General features: G+C 41.6%; 1 protein-coding gene across 3 annotated transcripts in view; it reads right to left on the bottom strand.

Annotated features, from left to right (window-relative positions):
• The window catches only part of SCAMP1 (secretory carrier membrane protein 1), a 122,849-nt gene that overhangs the window by 23,749 nt on the left and 84,545 nt on the right, over positions 1-14,555 (bottom strand). The window lies entirely within an intron of this gene.

The following is a 14,555-nucleotide window of genomic DNA, read 5'->3' as shown; positions in this document are numbered from 1 at the left end:
TCTCTTAGGTAAATACCTACAAGTGGGAAAGGCTGGAACATATCATAGGTATAACTTTTTAAGAAACAGCCAAACTGTTTTACAAACAGGTTGTTCTATTTTTCTTCTTTTTTTTTTTTTGAGATGGAGTTTTGCTCTTGTTGCCCAGGCTGGAGTGCAATGGCGTGATCTCGGCTCACCGCAACCGCCTCCCAGGTTCAAGCGATTCTCCTGTCTCAGCCTCCCGAGTAGCTGGGATTACAGGCGTGGGCCACCATGCCCAGCTAATTTTGTACTTTTAGTACAGACAGGGTTTGTCCATGCTGGTCAGGCTGGTCTCGAACTCCTAACCTCAAGTGATCTGCCCACCTCAGCCTCCCAAAGTGCTGGGATTACCGGTGTGAGCCACCGCGCCCGGCCTAGTTGTTCTATTTTTCATCCCCACTGGCAGTACATGAGTATTTCAGCTTCTCCACATCTCACTAACACTTGTTATGGTCTTCTTAATTCTAGCTATTCTAATAGATGTATAGTGATATCTTATGTGGTTTTAATTTGCATCTTCCTAATAAGTAATATTGTTGAGCATCTTTTTATGTGCTTTTTGTCATATACAGATCTTCTTTCATGAACTAGTGAAAATCTTTTTCTGATGTTGTAATTAGATTGCTTTTTCCCTTATCATTGAGTTGTGACAGTTTTTAATACTATATTCTAGAAGTACAAGTCCTCTTTCAGATATACGCTTGACAAAGGAGTCTGTTGCTTGTCTTTTCATTCTTTTAAGAGTGTCTTTTGGGAGCTGGCGTAATGGCTCACACCTGTAATCTCAGCTATTCAGGCCCTGAGGCAAGAGGATTGCTTGAGGCCAGGAGTTTGACACCAGCCTGGGCAACATAGCAGACACCCATCTTCATTTAAAAAAGGGGGGGGGGGGGGAGAGGAAGAGGAGAAAGAGGAGGAAGAGGAAGAAGAAGTAGTAGTAGTAGTATTGGACGAGGAGGGAGAGGAGGGAGGAAGGAGAAGAGGGAGGAGGGGGAGGAGGTAGGGGGAGAGGGGAGGAGGGAGGAAGGGGAGGAGGGAGGAGGGGGAGGAGGTAGGGGGAGAGGGAAGGAGGGGGACAGGGAGAGGGGGGAGGGGAAGAGAGGGGGAGGGGAAGAGAGGGAGAGGGGAGGAGGAGAGGAGTGGAAGGAGGGAGGAAGAGGAGGAGGGAGGAAGAGGAGGAGGGGAAGGAGGGAGGAGGAGGAGGGAGGAAGAGGAGAAAGGAGGAAGAGGAGGAGGGAGGAAGAGGAGGAGGACAAGGGGGGAAGAGGGAGGAATGAGAGGAGGGGAAGGAGGGGGGAAGAGGGAGGAGGGGAAGGAGGAGGGAAGAGGGAGGAATGGGAGGAGTGGAAGAGCGAGGAATAGGAGGAGGGGAAGAGGGAGGAATGGGAGGAGGGGAAGAGGGAGAAATGGGAGGAGGGGAAGAGGGAGAAATGGGAGGAGGGGGGAAGCGAGAGAAACAGGAGGAGGGGAAGGGGGGGAGGAGGAAGAAGAAAGTTTCTTTGAAGAGGAGTTTTGCCTTTTTATGAACTACAGTATATTCACACTTGTTCTTTTATATATCTTGATTTTACTGTTATTTCTGAGAAAGCTGCCAAGCCAAGGATGTAAAGATTTTTTTTTCCTCTTTTTTTCTAGTTTTCTATTTTCAGTTTTACATTCAAGTCTATGTTCTTTTTTGAGCTAATTTTTTAAAATATCACATCAAGTATGAAGTTCTTTTTTGGTTATCCAATTGTTCTAACATCATTTCTTAAAAAGACTGTCCTTTCTGTATTGCATTCCCTTTGTACCTTTCTCAAAATTAGTAGTTTGTCTATGGGTGGGTTTATTTCTGGGCTCGCCATTCTCTCCCACTCTTCTATTTGTCTACCTTTTCGTCAATATTATACTATTTTGATTTTGAAGTTTTCTAGTAAGACTTCTAATTAGATAGTGTTAGTCCATCAACTTTATTGTTCTTTTTCAAAGTTGTCTTGACTATTTTAAGTTTTTTACATTTCTATAACCAGTGTACAAACATGGCAATGAGTTAACATGAATACAGTAAAGCAGCGGTCCCCAGCCTTTTTGGCACCAGGGACCTGTTTCGTGGAAAACAATTTTTCTATGTATGGTGGGGTGGGATGGTTTCAGGATGAAACTGTCTCAGATCATCAGCATTAGATTCTCATAAGGAGCCTGCAACCTAGATCCCTTGTACACACAGTTCACAATAGGGTTTGTGCTCCTATGAGAATCTAATGCCACTGCTGATCTGACAGGAGGCGGAGACCGGGTGGTAAGGCTAGCTAGCTGCTCACTTCCTGCTATGTGGCCTGGTTCCTAACAGGCCACGGACCAGTACAAGCCTGCAGCCCAGGGGTTGGAGACCCCTGCTCTAGAATCAGCCATTTCCCCCAAGGTACAAAAGAGCAAATTTTAATGGTTCATTAATAATGTTTTCTATGTCAGTCAGATTTAAATTAAATGGTTCCACATCTTATAGTAATTGTATCAGTACTATATTACACCAAAGTTGGTATTAATGACCATACGGCTGAGAAAAATTATTAATGAAAAATAACCAACATCAAAATCTACAATTTAAAATGCTATTTTTATAATATTGAATAGAAATCCTATGTATGACTCATCTCTCTAGGGTCACTATACAAAACATCACTTCTAATAATCATTTTTCTTTTACTATTTTGAAACAGACACTTCTAAAGTATATTTCTATTTCCCTGTCCCTCTGGCAAAGAATGAAGAATATAACTTAATATTCTGTTTGTTTCACTTAGAGTTTTTACTTCTATTTTGTGTGCCAAGAAACCAGACTATTAAAATGTTTTACATTATAAATATATAAAATATGTGCTCTAAAAAGGGGTTGAATAATGTCTACAGGCTTCACAACAGCTATGTCCACTCCCTTGGTTCCAAATTCATAGACACATTCTAGAAGCTAAAAATGCCTAATTATAATTTCTAGTTAGGAAATCTATTAGAAGATACTGAATACGTTTTAAAAATTAAGAAGTCCTACTCAAAAACTATTTCTAAAACATTGCTTTCAAATACAAATGGAACTATGTTAAAACTAGTCCACCTTCCTCTATCTGTATCTATAGTTAGTACAAACAAATGCACAGTGTACAAAACTGATCAAATGAAAACCTCAAAGTCTACTTTTGTCTAGTTTTACTTTAAATGAAGCTAAATGCAGGTTAAATATCATTCTCAATAGATTTTATTTACTTCATTTTACCAACTTTTCTATTTCTGAATAAGGAGACAATAAAACTCATTTTATTGTACACTGACCATGAATATGAATGATTATTTTAAAACACTTCAAAGCTCTCTAAGACATAAACTCCATATCCCAGCACTTACTTAACTACCTAGATTCTCATCTCCAAGAGAGCACAAATCTTCCCTTACCTAAGCTGTCCAAACTACTGCAAATGCAAAATCAGTCAAATTCAAAACAATCTGAAGCAATACAATCATCATGTGAATATCAAGTTCCTTTCAGATGCTTGAGGGAAGGGCAAGGAAAAGCTGAGGAGCTCTGGAAGAGACAGAAGACCCCCAGGAGGGCTGTACCTTAGCCAGAATCAGAAAAGGTCCGGGGGGGGGGGGGGAAATCATCAGGGGAAGAAGAACTTCTATTGGCATTCAGAACCTAAGGTGGTCTTGTGGGCAGGAACAGATTAGAAAGCAGACTGTTTAAATCAGCTTGAACATAGCTATTTTAAACCAAACAAAGAACAGAAATATAGATTTTTTTAAAAAAACACTATACACTGATTTAAGCTATGTGGCTTAAATTGTAATCAGCCTCAGTTTATGATAAAGTATTTATGGTATCATGGATATTTATTCATAATAAATCCACCTAAGTAATGTATTTCCTCATCAGAATACATAAATAAAAGCTCTCTACTACTTGCCATCCTGGCTCTTTCAGATCAAAGCCTACTGGAAAACTGAACTTCAAATAAGCAAGTAGTTTTTGGTTTAATGACTTCTACAGCCAAGTTGCAGCACAATTTTAATAGAAAAGTTCTTCCCTAAAGTATGATAATAAATTTCAGAAAATAAGCTTATTTGATCTTATAAAGTTTATTTCACATGCCAAATCAATACCAGAGATATTAATTACAACTACCATTTGGTGTGACAGGAAAAGAGAAAGTATTTCATTATTTCAAAGGGCTAAGATGTGGAGACACAAGTTAACTAAAGCACAGCACTAAATGTCTTTAACTCTGGCAACTCCACATAGCAGATATGAGAACACAAATTTACACACTTGGGTTTGAATCCAGACTCTCCCACTTAAAGTTGTGTGACTTTGGGCAAAGTATTAAGCCTGAGATTTTCCATTTGCTAAATGGGGTAATAGTGAAACATGCTTTTATACAAATAAAATAATGCAGGTAAAGTGCTTAGCTGGGAATGCATAGGCACATAGAAAGCAACTGATAAATATTACTTGTTGATACCTCTATTACACTCTAGTAGTACTGTATCAAAATAAACTGTTTTGCTCACAGAAGTAATATCCTACTCTCAGAAGTGGCATTAGGCAGTGATAAGACACTGAAAATTTCTCGAACATGGTTGCTAACAATCACGACTACTAGAATCAAGTAATACAAGAAATTATTGATGGTATACAGGCATTAGAATAAAAAGAAACTGACATGGTTTGGCTGTGTCCCCACTCAAATCTCATCTTGAATTGCAGCTCCCATAATCCTCACATGTCATGGGAGGGACCTAGTGGCAGGTAAATGAATCAAGGGGGCAGGTTTTCCTGCGCTATTCTTACGAAAGTGAGTAAGTCTCACAAGATTGGATGGTTTTATAAAGGGCAGTTTCCCTGCACACACTCTCTTGCCTGCCGCCATGTAAGACATACCTTTGCTCCTCCTTCACCTTCTGCCATGATTGTGAGGCCTCCCCAGCCATGTGGAACTGTGAGTCCATTAAACATCTTTTTCTTTATAAGTTACCCAGTCTTGAGCATTTCTTCATAACGGTATGAAAATGGACTAATACAGAAACCTAACAACTACAGGTGCTTTTCTTGTCTTATTTGGGGGCTCCAAGACTGTCTAAACCAGCCCCATACTCCCTCTTTAGTAACTTTATGCTGAAATGAATTCTTTCTCCAGAACAGGGAGTCTATAAGTAGGCTTGAAAGGCAGCACCATGAACTGTCCCTCACCACAATAGTGCAAAAAAATTTGCATATGTGTTTCTATGGGAGAAGATTCAAAGATTTTAAACTTACAATAGAGTCTATCTCTTAAAATCTATTAAGAGCTGGGCACAGTGGTTGATGCCTGTAATCCTAGAACTTTGGGAGTCAAGGTGGGAAGATTGCTTGAGCTCAGGAGTTGAAGAACAGCCTGGGCAATACAGTAAGACCTCATCTCTATTAAAAATAAAAAAAGTTAGGTGCAGTGGCACATGCCTGTCGTCCTGCCTATCTGGGAGGCTGAGGCAGGAGGATCATTTGAGCCCGGAAAATAAAGCAGCAATGAACAATGGTCATGCTATTGCATTCCAGCCTGGGTGACAAAGTGAGATCCTATCTCTGGGAAAAAAAAAAAAAAGCAACCCACTTGCTAGTCTGGCTAAAAAAGCACAGAACTGGAATGAAAGAGACTCTGAACCCTCTTCTTCCCACCTATGTTCTGTCAAAAGCAGAGGGGACAATGAAAAAGCTCATATTAAATGAAGTTTCAAACCTGAATAATATCAAACCTAGACCACAACCTTGGTGTAAACTCTGAATCCTTTATACTTAACTGACTTAATAATAGCTAACATTTGTTGAACATTATTCGCCAAGGACTATATCAAACACATGTATTGCCCATTCAATCCTTACAACACCCCCATGAGGCACAATAATATTGACTCTATTTTACTGATGTGCAAACAGATTTAAAGAGGTCAAATAATCCAAATACACAGCTGGTAACACAAAAGATGCAACCTATCTGTGCATCTATTAAGCTAAAATTCTTTTTTTATTTTTTATTTTTTGAGACGGAGTCTAGATCTGTCACCCAGGCTGGAGTGCAGTGGTGTGATCTTGGCTCACTGCAAGCTCTGCCTCCGGGGTTCATACCATTCTCCTGCCTCAGCCTCCCGAGTAGCTGGGACCACAGGCACCCACCACCACACCTGGCTAATTGTTTTGTTTTTGTATTTTTAGCAGAGATGGGGTTTCACCGTGTTAGCCAGGATGGTCTCGAACTCTTGACCTCATGATCCACCCACCTCAGCCTCCCAAAGTGCTGGGATTACAGGCGTGAGTCACAGCGCCCGGCCTTAAGCTAAAATTCTTAACCAAGTGATAAAACTACCTCTAAGATATTATTTCAATTCCATGATCTCCAAGAAATTTAATTATCAAGGAATAGAACACCACTAGCTAAAGTAAATTAACCCTAAATGCTCAATGCAGTGTTTCTTATATACAGGAGAATATAAAGACTAAAATCTCACATATGTATTGATACTCAATGTAGAAAGCTTAAACAGCTTAAAAGCTTTAAAGCTTAAAAAGACAAAATCAGCCAGTAGCTAACCATTTTCAAATTACCTCTGAACAATAAAACTAATTTAAAGGAAAACAGAAGTCAACATTGATTAGATCCTAGGTCACAAATGGACTGTTTTCAAGCTATTACACAGGCTACGCTCTTATAAAACAGAAAACTCGGCCAGGCGCGCGGCTCACACCTGTAATCCCAGCCCTTTGGGAGGCAAAGCTGGGCAGATCACCTGAGGTCAGGAGTTCGAGGCCAGCCTGACCAACATGGTGAAACTCTGCCTCTACTAAAAATATAAAAATTAACCAGGCATGGTGGTGGGCACCCGTAATCTCAGCTACTCGGGAGGCTGAGACAGGAGAATCGCTTGAACCCAGGAGGCGGAGGTTGCAGTGAGCAGAGATCCTAGCTTGGGCAACAAAGTGAGACTCTGTCTCAAAAAAAAACAAAAACAAAAAACACAAAAACTCAAACATTTTTCTGCAAATAAGCTCCATGACACCTATATGAACAGAGAATACTAAAGAGTAAAAGTTTGAGTTTTGAAACATCTAGAATACCACATCATGAAACTATTTATCATACCTTTTTTTTTCCTTTTTGCTTTTGCCGAGAGGATCTTACTGTGTCACCCAGTCTAGAGTGCAGCAGCATGATCACAGCTCACTGCAGCCTCAACCTCTTGGGCTCAATCAATCCTTCCACCTCAGCCTCCCAAGTAGCTGGGACTAAAGGCACATGCCATGACAACTGACTAATTTTTGTATTTTTTGTAGAGATGAGGTTTCACCATGTTGCCCAGACTGGTCTCGAGCCCTGAGCTCAAGCAATCCTCTCCTCTCGGCCTCCCAAAATGCTGGGATTATACACATGAGCCACCACACCCAGTCACCGTTTTTCTTTGAGACGGAGCCTCACTCTGTCACCCAGGCTGGAGTGCAGTGGCTCAAACTTGGCTCACTGATCTCGGCTCACTCCGCCTCCCAGGTTCAGGCAATTCTCTTGCCTCAGTCTCCCGAGTAGCTGGGATTACAGGCACATGCCACCATGCCTGGCTAATTTCTTTTTTTTTGTTTTTTGGTTTTTTGTACTTTTAGTAGAGACGGGGTTTTGCCACATTGGTCAGACTGGTCTCAAACTCCTGACATCAGGTAATCTGCCTGCCTTGGCCTCCTGAAGTGCTGGGATTATGGGCATGAGCCACCATGCCCTGCCCCAGCCACCTTTTTACTTATGCCACTTGAAAAGTTTAATATTAATTCTCTTGATGGTCCTATCACTCTTACACTTGAAATTTCCTATTTTAATCATATGCTTTGAAACATCATTTTCCCCACTAAACTCTTCACTGAAGTATTAACAAACTTCAAACCCTAAATCAACTATCAAAACTTTATATTGATCCATTCCAAGATGGCCAAATAGGAACGGCTCCAGTCTGCAACTCCCAATGTGATCAACACAGAAGATGGGTGATTTCTGCATTTCCAACTGAGGTACCTGGTTTTTCTCACTGGGACTGGTTGGACAGTGGGTGCAGCCCATGAAGGGTAAGCTGAAGCAGGGTGGGGAGTCACCTCACCTGGGAAGTGCAAGGGGTTGGGGGATTTCCTTTTCCTAGCCAAGGGAAGCCGGGACAGACTTTACCTGGAAAAACGGGACACTCCTGCCTAAATACTGTGCTTTTCCCAAGGTCTTAGCAACAGCAGACAAGGAGATTCTCTCCTGTGCCTGGCTCCAGGGAGTCCCACGCCCACAGAGCCTTGCTAGCGCAGCAGTCTGAGATCAAACTGCAAGGTGGCAACCTGGCTCGGGGAGCAGTGTCCACCGTTGCTTAAGCTTGAGGAGGTAAACAAAGTGGCCTGGAAGCTCGAACTGGGCGGAGCCCACCACAGCTCAGCACAGTCTACTGCCTGTATAGACTCTACCTCTGTGGGCAGGGCATAGCTGAACAAAAGAGAGCAACTGCTACAAACTTAAACATTCCTGTCTGACGGCTTTGAAGAGAGCAGTGGTTACCCCAGCATGGCGGTTGAGCTCTGAAAACAGACAGACTGCCTCCTCAAGTGGGTACCTGACCCCCATGTGTCCTAACAGGGAGACACCTCCTAGCAGGGGCCCACAGACGCCTCATATAGGCAGGCAGCTGCCCGTCTGGGATGAAGCTTCCAGAGGAAGGATAAGGCAGTAATATTTGCTCTTCTGCAATACTTGCTGTTCTACAGCCTCCGCTGGTGATACCCAGGCAAACAGGGTCTAGAGTGGAACTCCAGCAAACTTCAACAGACTTGCAGTTGAGGGACCTGTTAGAAGGAAAACTAACAAACAGGAAGGAACAGCACCCACATCAACAAAAAAAAAATCTACACCAAAACCCCACATATAGGTCACCAACATCAAAGACCAAAGGTAGATAAAACCACAAAGATGGGGAGAAACCAGAGCAGAAAAGCTGAAAATTCCAAAAACTACAGTGCCTCTTCTCCTCTGAAGGATTGCAGCTCCTCACCAGCAATGGAACAAAGTTGGATGGAGAATGACTTCCATGAGTTGACAGAGTAGGCTTCAGAAGCTCAGTAATAACGAACTTCTCTGAGTTAAAGGACTATGTTTGAACCCATTGCAAGAAGCTAAAAACCTTGAAAAAAGGTTAGACGAATGGCTAACTAGAATAAACAATGCAGAGAAGACCTTAAATGACCTGATGGAGCTGAGAAACATGGCACGAGGGAGGTTCCAAGATGGCCCAATAAGAACAGCTCCAGTCTACAGCTCGCAGTGTGAGCGACGCAGAAGACAAGCGATTTCTGCATTTCCAACTGAGGTACCAGGTTACCCTCACTAGGGCTTGTTGGACAGTGTGTGCAGTCTGTGGAGCATGAGCCAAAGCAGGGCGGGGCATCGCCTAACCCAGGAAGTGCAAGGGGTAGGGGAATTCCCTTTCCTAGCCAAGGGAAGCCGTGACAGAAGGTACCTGGACAATCAGGACACTCCCACCCTAATACTGAGCTTTTCCCAACAGTCTTACCAAATGGCACACCAGGAGATTATATCCTGCACCTGGCTCGTAAGGTATCACGCCCATGGAGCCTCACTCACCACTAGCACAGCAGTCTGAGATCGAAATGCAGGGCGGCAGCGAGGCTGGGAGAGGGGCGTCAGCCATTGCTGAGGCTTGAGTAGGTAAACAAAGCGGTCGGGAAGGTCGAACAGGGTGGAGCCCACCACAGCTCAAGGACGCCTGCCTGCCTCAGTAGACTACACCTCTGGGGGCAGGACATAGCTGAACAAAGGGCAGCAGAAACTTCTGCAGACTTAAACGTCCCTGTCTGACAGCTTTGAAGAGAGTAGTGGTTCTCCTAGCATGGAGTTTGAGATCTGAGAATAGACACACTGCCTCCTCAAGTGGGTCCCTGACCACTGAGTAGCCTAACTGGGAGGCACCTCCCAGTAAGGGCCGAATGACACCTCATATGGTCAGGTGCCCCTCTGAGACGAAGCTTCCAGAGGAAGGATCAGGCAGCAACATTAGCCATTCTGCAATATTTGCTGTTCTGCAGCCTCCGCTGCTGATATCCAGGCAAACAGGGTCTGGAGTGGACCTCCAGCAAACTCCAACAGACCTGCAACTGTGGGTCCTGACTGTTAGAAGAAAAACTAACAAACAGAAAGGACACCCACACCACAATACCATCTGTATGTCACCATCACCAAAGACTAAAGGTAGATAAAACCACAAAGATGGGGAGAAACCAGAGAAGGAAAGCTGAAAATTCTAAAAATCAGAGCACTTCTTCTCCGCCAAAGGAACGCAGCTCCTTGACAGCAACAGAACAAAGCTAGACAGAGAATGACTTTGACGAATTGAGAGAAGAAGACGTCAGACGATAGGTAATAACAAACTTCTCTGAGCTAAAGGAGGATGTTGAAACCTATCGCAAAGAAGCTAAAAACCTTGAAAACTGATTAGACAAATGGCTCACCAGAATAAACAGCATAGAGAAGACCTTCAATGACCTGGTGGAACTGAACCATCAACTGACCATGGCACAAGAACTATATGATGCACGCACAAGTTTCAGTAGCCGATTCGATCAGGTGGAAGAAAGGGTATCAGTGATTGAAGATTAAATTAATGAAATGAAGCAAGAAGAGAAGTTTAGAGAAAAAAAGAGTAAAAATAAATGAACAAAGCCTCCAAGAAATATGGGACTATGTGAAGAGACCAAATCTACATCTGACTGGTGTACCTGAAAGTGATGGGGAGAATGGAATCAAACTGGAAAACACTATGCAGGATATTCCAGGAGAACTTCCCCAACCTACCAAGGCAGGCCAACATTCAAATTCAGAAAATACCACAAAGATACTCCTCGACAAGAGCAACCCCAAGACACATAATTGTCAGATTGACCAAGGTTGAAATGAAGAAAAAATATGTTAAAGGCAGCCAGAGAGAAAGGTCGGTTTACACACAAAGGGAAGCCCATCAAACTAACAGCAGATCTCTCGGCAGAAACTCTACAAGCCAGAAGAGAGTGGGGGCCAATACTCAACATTCTTAAAGGAAACAATTTTCAACCCAGAATTTCATATCCAGCCAAACTAAGCTTCATAAGTGAAACAGAAATAAAATCCCTTACAGACAAGAAAATGCTGACAGATTTTGTCACCACTAGGCCTGTCTTAGAAGAGTTCCTGAAAGAAGCACTAAACATGGAAAGAAACAACCAGTACCAGCCACTGCAAAAACAGACCAAATTGTAAAGACCATTGAAGCTATGAAGAAACTGCATCAATTAATGGGCAAAATAACCAGCTAACATCATAATGACAGGATCAAATTCACACATAACAATATTAATATTAAATGTAAATGGACTAAATGTCCCAATTAAAAGACACAGACTGGCAAATAGGATAAAGAATCAAGACCCATCAACGTGCTGTATTCAGGAGATCCATCTCACCTGCAGAGACACACACAGGCTCAAAATAAAGGGATGGAGGAAGATCTACCAAATAAATTGAAAGCAAAAAAAAAGAAAAAAGCAGGGGTTGCAATCCTAGTTTCTGATAAAATAGACTTCAAATCAACAAAGATCAGGAGAGAAAGAAGGCCATTACCTAATGGTAAAGGGATCAATTCAACAAGAAGAGCTAACTATCCTAAATATATATGCACCTAATCTAGGAGTACCGAGATTCATAAAGCAAGTCCTTAGAGACCTACAAAGAGACTCAGACTCCCACACAATAGTAATGAGAGACTTTAATACCCCATTGTCATTATCAGACAGATCGAGACAGAAGGTTAACAAGGATATCCAGGACTTGAACTCAGCTCTGCACCAAGCAGACCAGATAGACATCTACAGAACTCTCCACCCCAAATCAACAGAATATACATTCTTCTCAGGACCACATCGCACTTATTCTAAAATTGACCACATAATTAGAACTAAAGCAGTCCTCGGCAAATGTAAAAGAACAGATATCACAACAAACGGTCTCTCAGACCACCATGCAATCAAATTAGAACTCAGGATTAAGAAACTCATTCAAAACCACACAACTTCATGGAAACGGAACAACCTGCTCCTGAATGACTGCTGGGTACATAATGAAGTGAAGGCTGAAATAAAGACGTTCTTTGAAACCAGTGAGAACAAAGACATAACATACCAGAATCTCTGGGACACATTGTTTAAAGCAGAGTGTAGAGGGAAATTTACAGCACTAAATGCCCACAAGAGAAAGCAGGAGAGATCTAAAATTGACACCCTAACATCACAATTAAAAGAACTAGAGAAGCAAGAGCAAACACATTCAAAAGCTAGCAGAAGGCAAGAAATAACAAAGATCAGAGCAGAACTGAAGGAGACAGAGACACAAAAAACCCTTCAAAAAAATCAATGAATCCAGGAGCTGATATTTTGAAAAGATCAACAAAATTGATAGATCGCTAGCAAGACTGATAAAGAAAAGAGAGAAGAATCAAATAGACACAATAAGAAAATTATAAAGGGGATATTACCACCGATCCCATAGAAATACAAACTACCATCAGAGAATACTATAAATACCTCTAGGCAAATAAACTATAAAATCTAGAAGAAGTGGATAAATAGCTAGACACATACACACTCCCAAGACTAAACCAGGAAGAAGCCGAATGTCTGAATAGACCAATAACAGGCTATGAAATTGAGGCAATAATTAACAGCCTATCAACCAAATAAAGTCCAGGACCTGACGAATTCACAGCAGAATTCTACCAGAGGTACAAAGAGGAGCTAGTACCATTCCCTCTGAAACTATTCCTATTAGTAGAAAGAGAGGGAATCACCCCTAACTCATTTTATGAGGCCAGAATCATCCTGATACCAAAGCCTGGCAGAGACACAACAACAAAAAAGATAATTTTAGACCAATATCCTTGATGAACATCAATGCAAAAATCCTCAATAAAATATTGGCAAACCGAATCCAGAAGAACATCAAAAAGCTTATCCACCATGATCAAGATGGCTTCATCCCTGGGATGCAACACTGGTTCAACATGTGCAAATCAATAAATGTAATCTATCACATAAATAGAATCAAAGACAAAAACCACATGATTATCATGATTATCTCAATAGATGCAGAAAAGACCTTTGACAAAATTCAACAGCCTTCATGGTAAAAACTCTCAATAAACTAGGTATTCATGGAACATATTTCAAAATAATAAGAGCTATTTATCACAAACCCACAGCCAATATCATAATGAATGGACAAAAACTAGAAGTATTTCCTCTGAAAACTGGCACAAAACAAGGATGCCCTCTCTCACCACTCCTATTCAACGTAGTGTTGGAAGTTCTGACCAGGGCAATCAGGCAAGAGAAAGAAAGAAACGGTATTCAATTAGGAAAAGAGGAAGTCAAATTGTCCCTGTTTGCAGATGACATGATTGTATATTTAGAAAACCCCATGGTCTCAGCCCAAAATCTCCTGAAGCTGATAAGCAAATTCAGCAAAGTCTCAGGATACAAAATCAAGGTGCAAAAATCACAGGCATTCCTCTACACCAATAACAGACAGAGAGCCAAATAATGAGTGAACTCCCATTCACAACTGCTACAAAGAGAATAAAATACCTAGGAATCCAACTTACAAGGGATGTGAAGGACCTCTTCAAGGAGAACTACAAACCACTGCTCAACGAAATAAAAGAGGGCACAAACAAATGGAAGAACATTCCATGCTCATGGATAGGAAGAAAAGGTAATGTATAGATTCAATGCCATCCCCATCAAGCTACCAATGACTCTTCACAGAATTGGAAAAAGCTACTGTAAAGTTCATATGCAACCAAAAAAGAGCCCGCGTTGCCAAGACAATCCTAAGTCAAAAGAACAAAGCTGGAGGCATCATGCTACCTGACTTCAAACTATACTACAAGGCTACAGTAACCAAAACAGCATGGTACTGATACCAAAACAGATATACAGACCAATGGAACAGAACAGAGGTCTCAGAAATAACACCACACATCTACAACCACCTGATCTTTGACAAACCTGACAAAAACAAGAAATGGGGAAAGGATTCCCTATTTAAAAAATGGTGATGGGAAAACTGGCTAGCCATATGTAGAAAGTTGAAACTGGATCCCTTCCTTACAACTTCTACAAAAATTAATTCGAGAGGGATTAAAGACTTAAATGTTAGACCTAAAATTATAAAAACCCTAGAAGAAAACCTAGGTAATTCAGGACATAGGCATGGGCAAGGACTTCATGACTAAAACACCAACAGCAGTAGCAATGAAAGCCAAAATAGACAAATGGGATCTCATTAAACTAAAGAGCTTCTGCACAGCAAAAGAAACTACCATCAGAGTGAACAGGCAACCTACAGAATGGGAGAAAAGTTTTGCAATTTACCAATCTAACAAAGGGCTAATATCCAGAATCTACAAAA

Source organism: Macaca fascicularis, chromosome 6 (genome assembly GCF_037993035.2).
Source record: "Macaca fascicularis isolate 582-1 chromosome 6, T2T-MFA8v1.1".
NCBI classification, from domain to species: domain Eukaryota; kingdom Metazoa; phylum Chordata; class Mammalia; order Primates; family Cercopithecidae; genus Macaca; species Macaca fascicularis.
The sequence above is the reverse complement of the archived record's forward strand: the minus strand, read 5'-3'. Positions and strand labels throughout refer to the sequence as shown.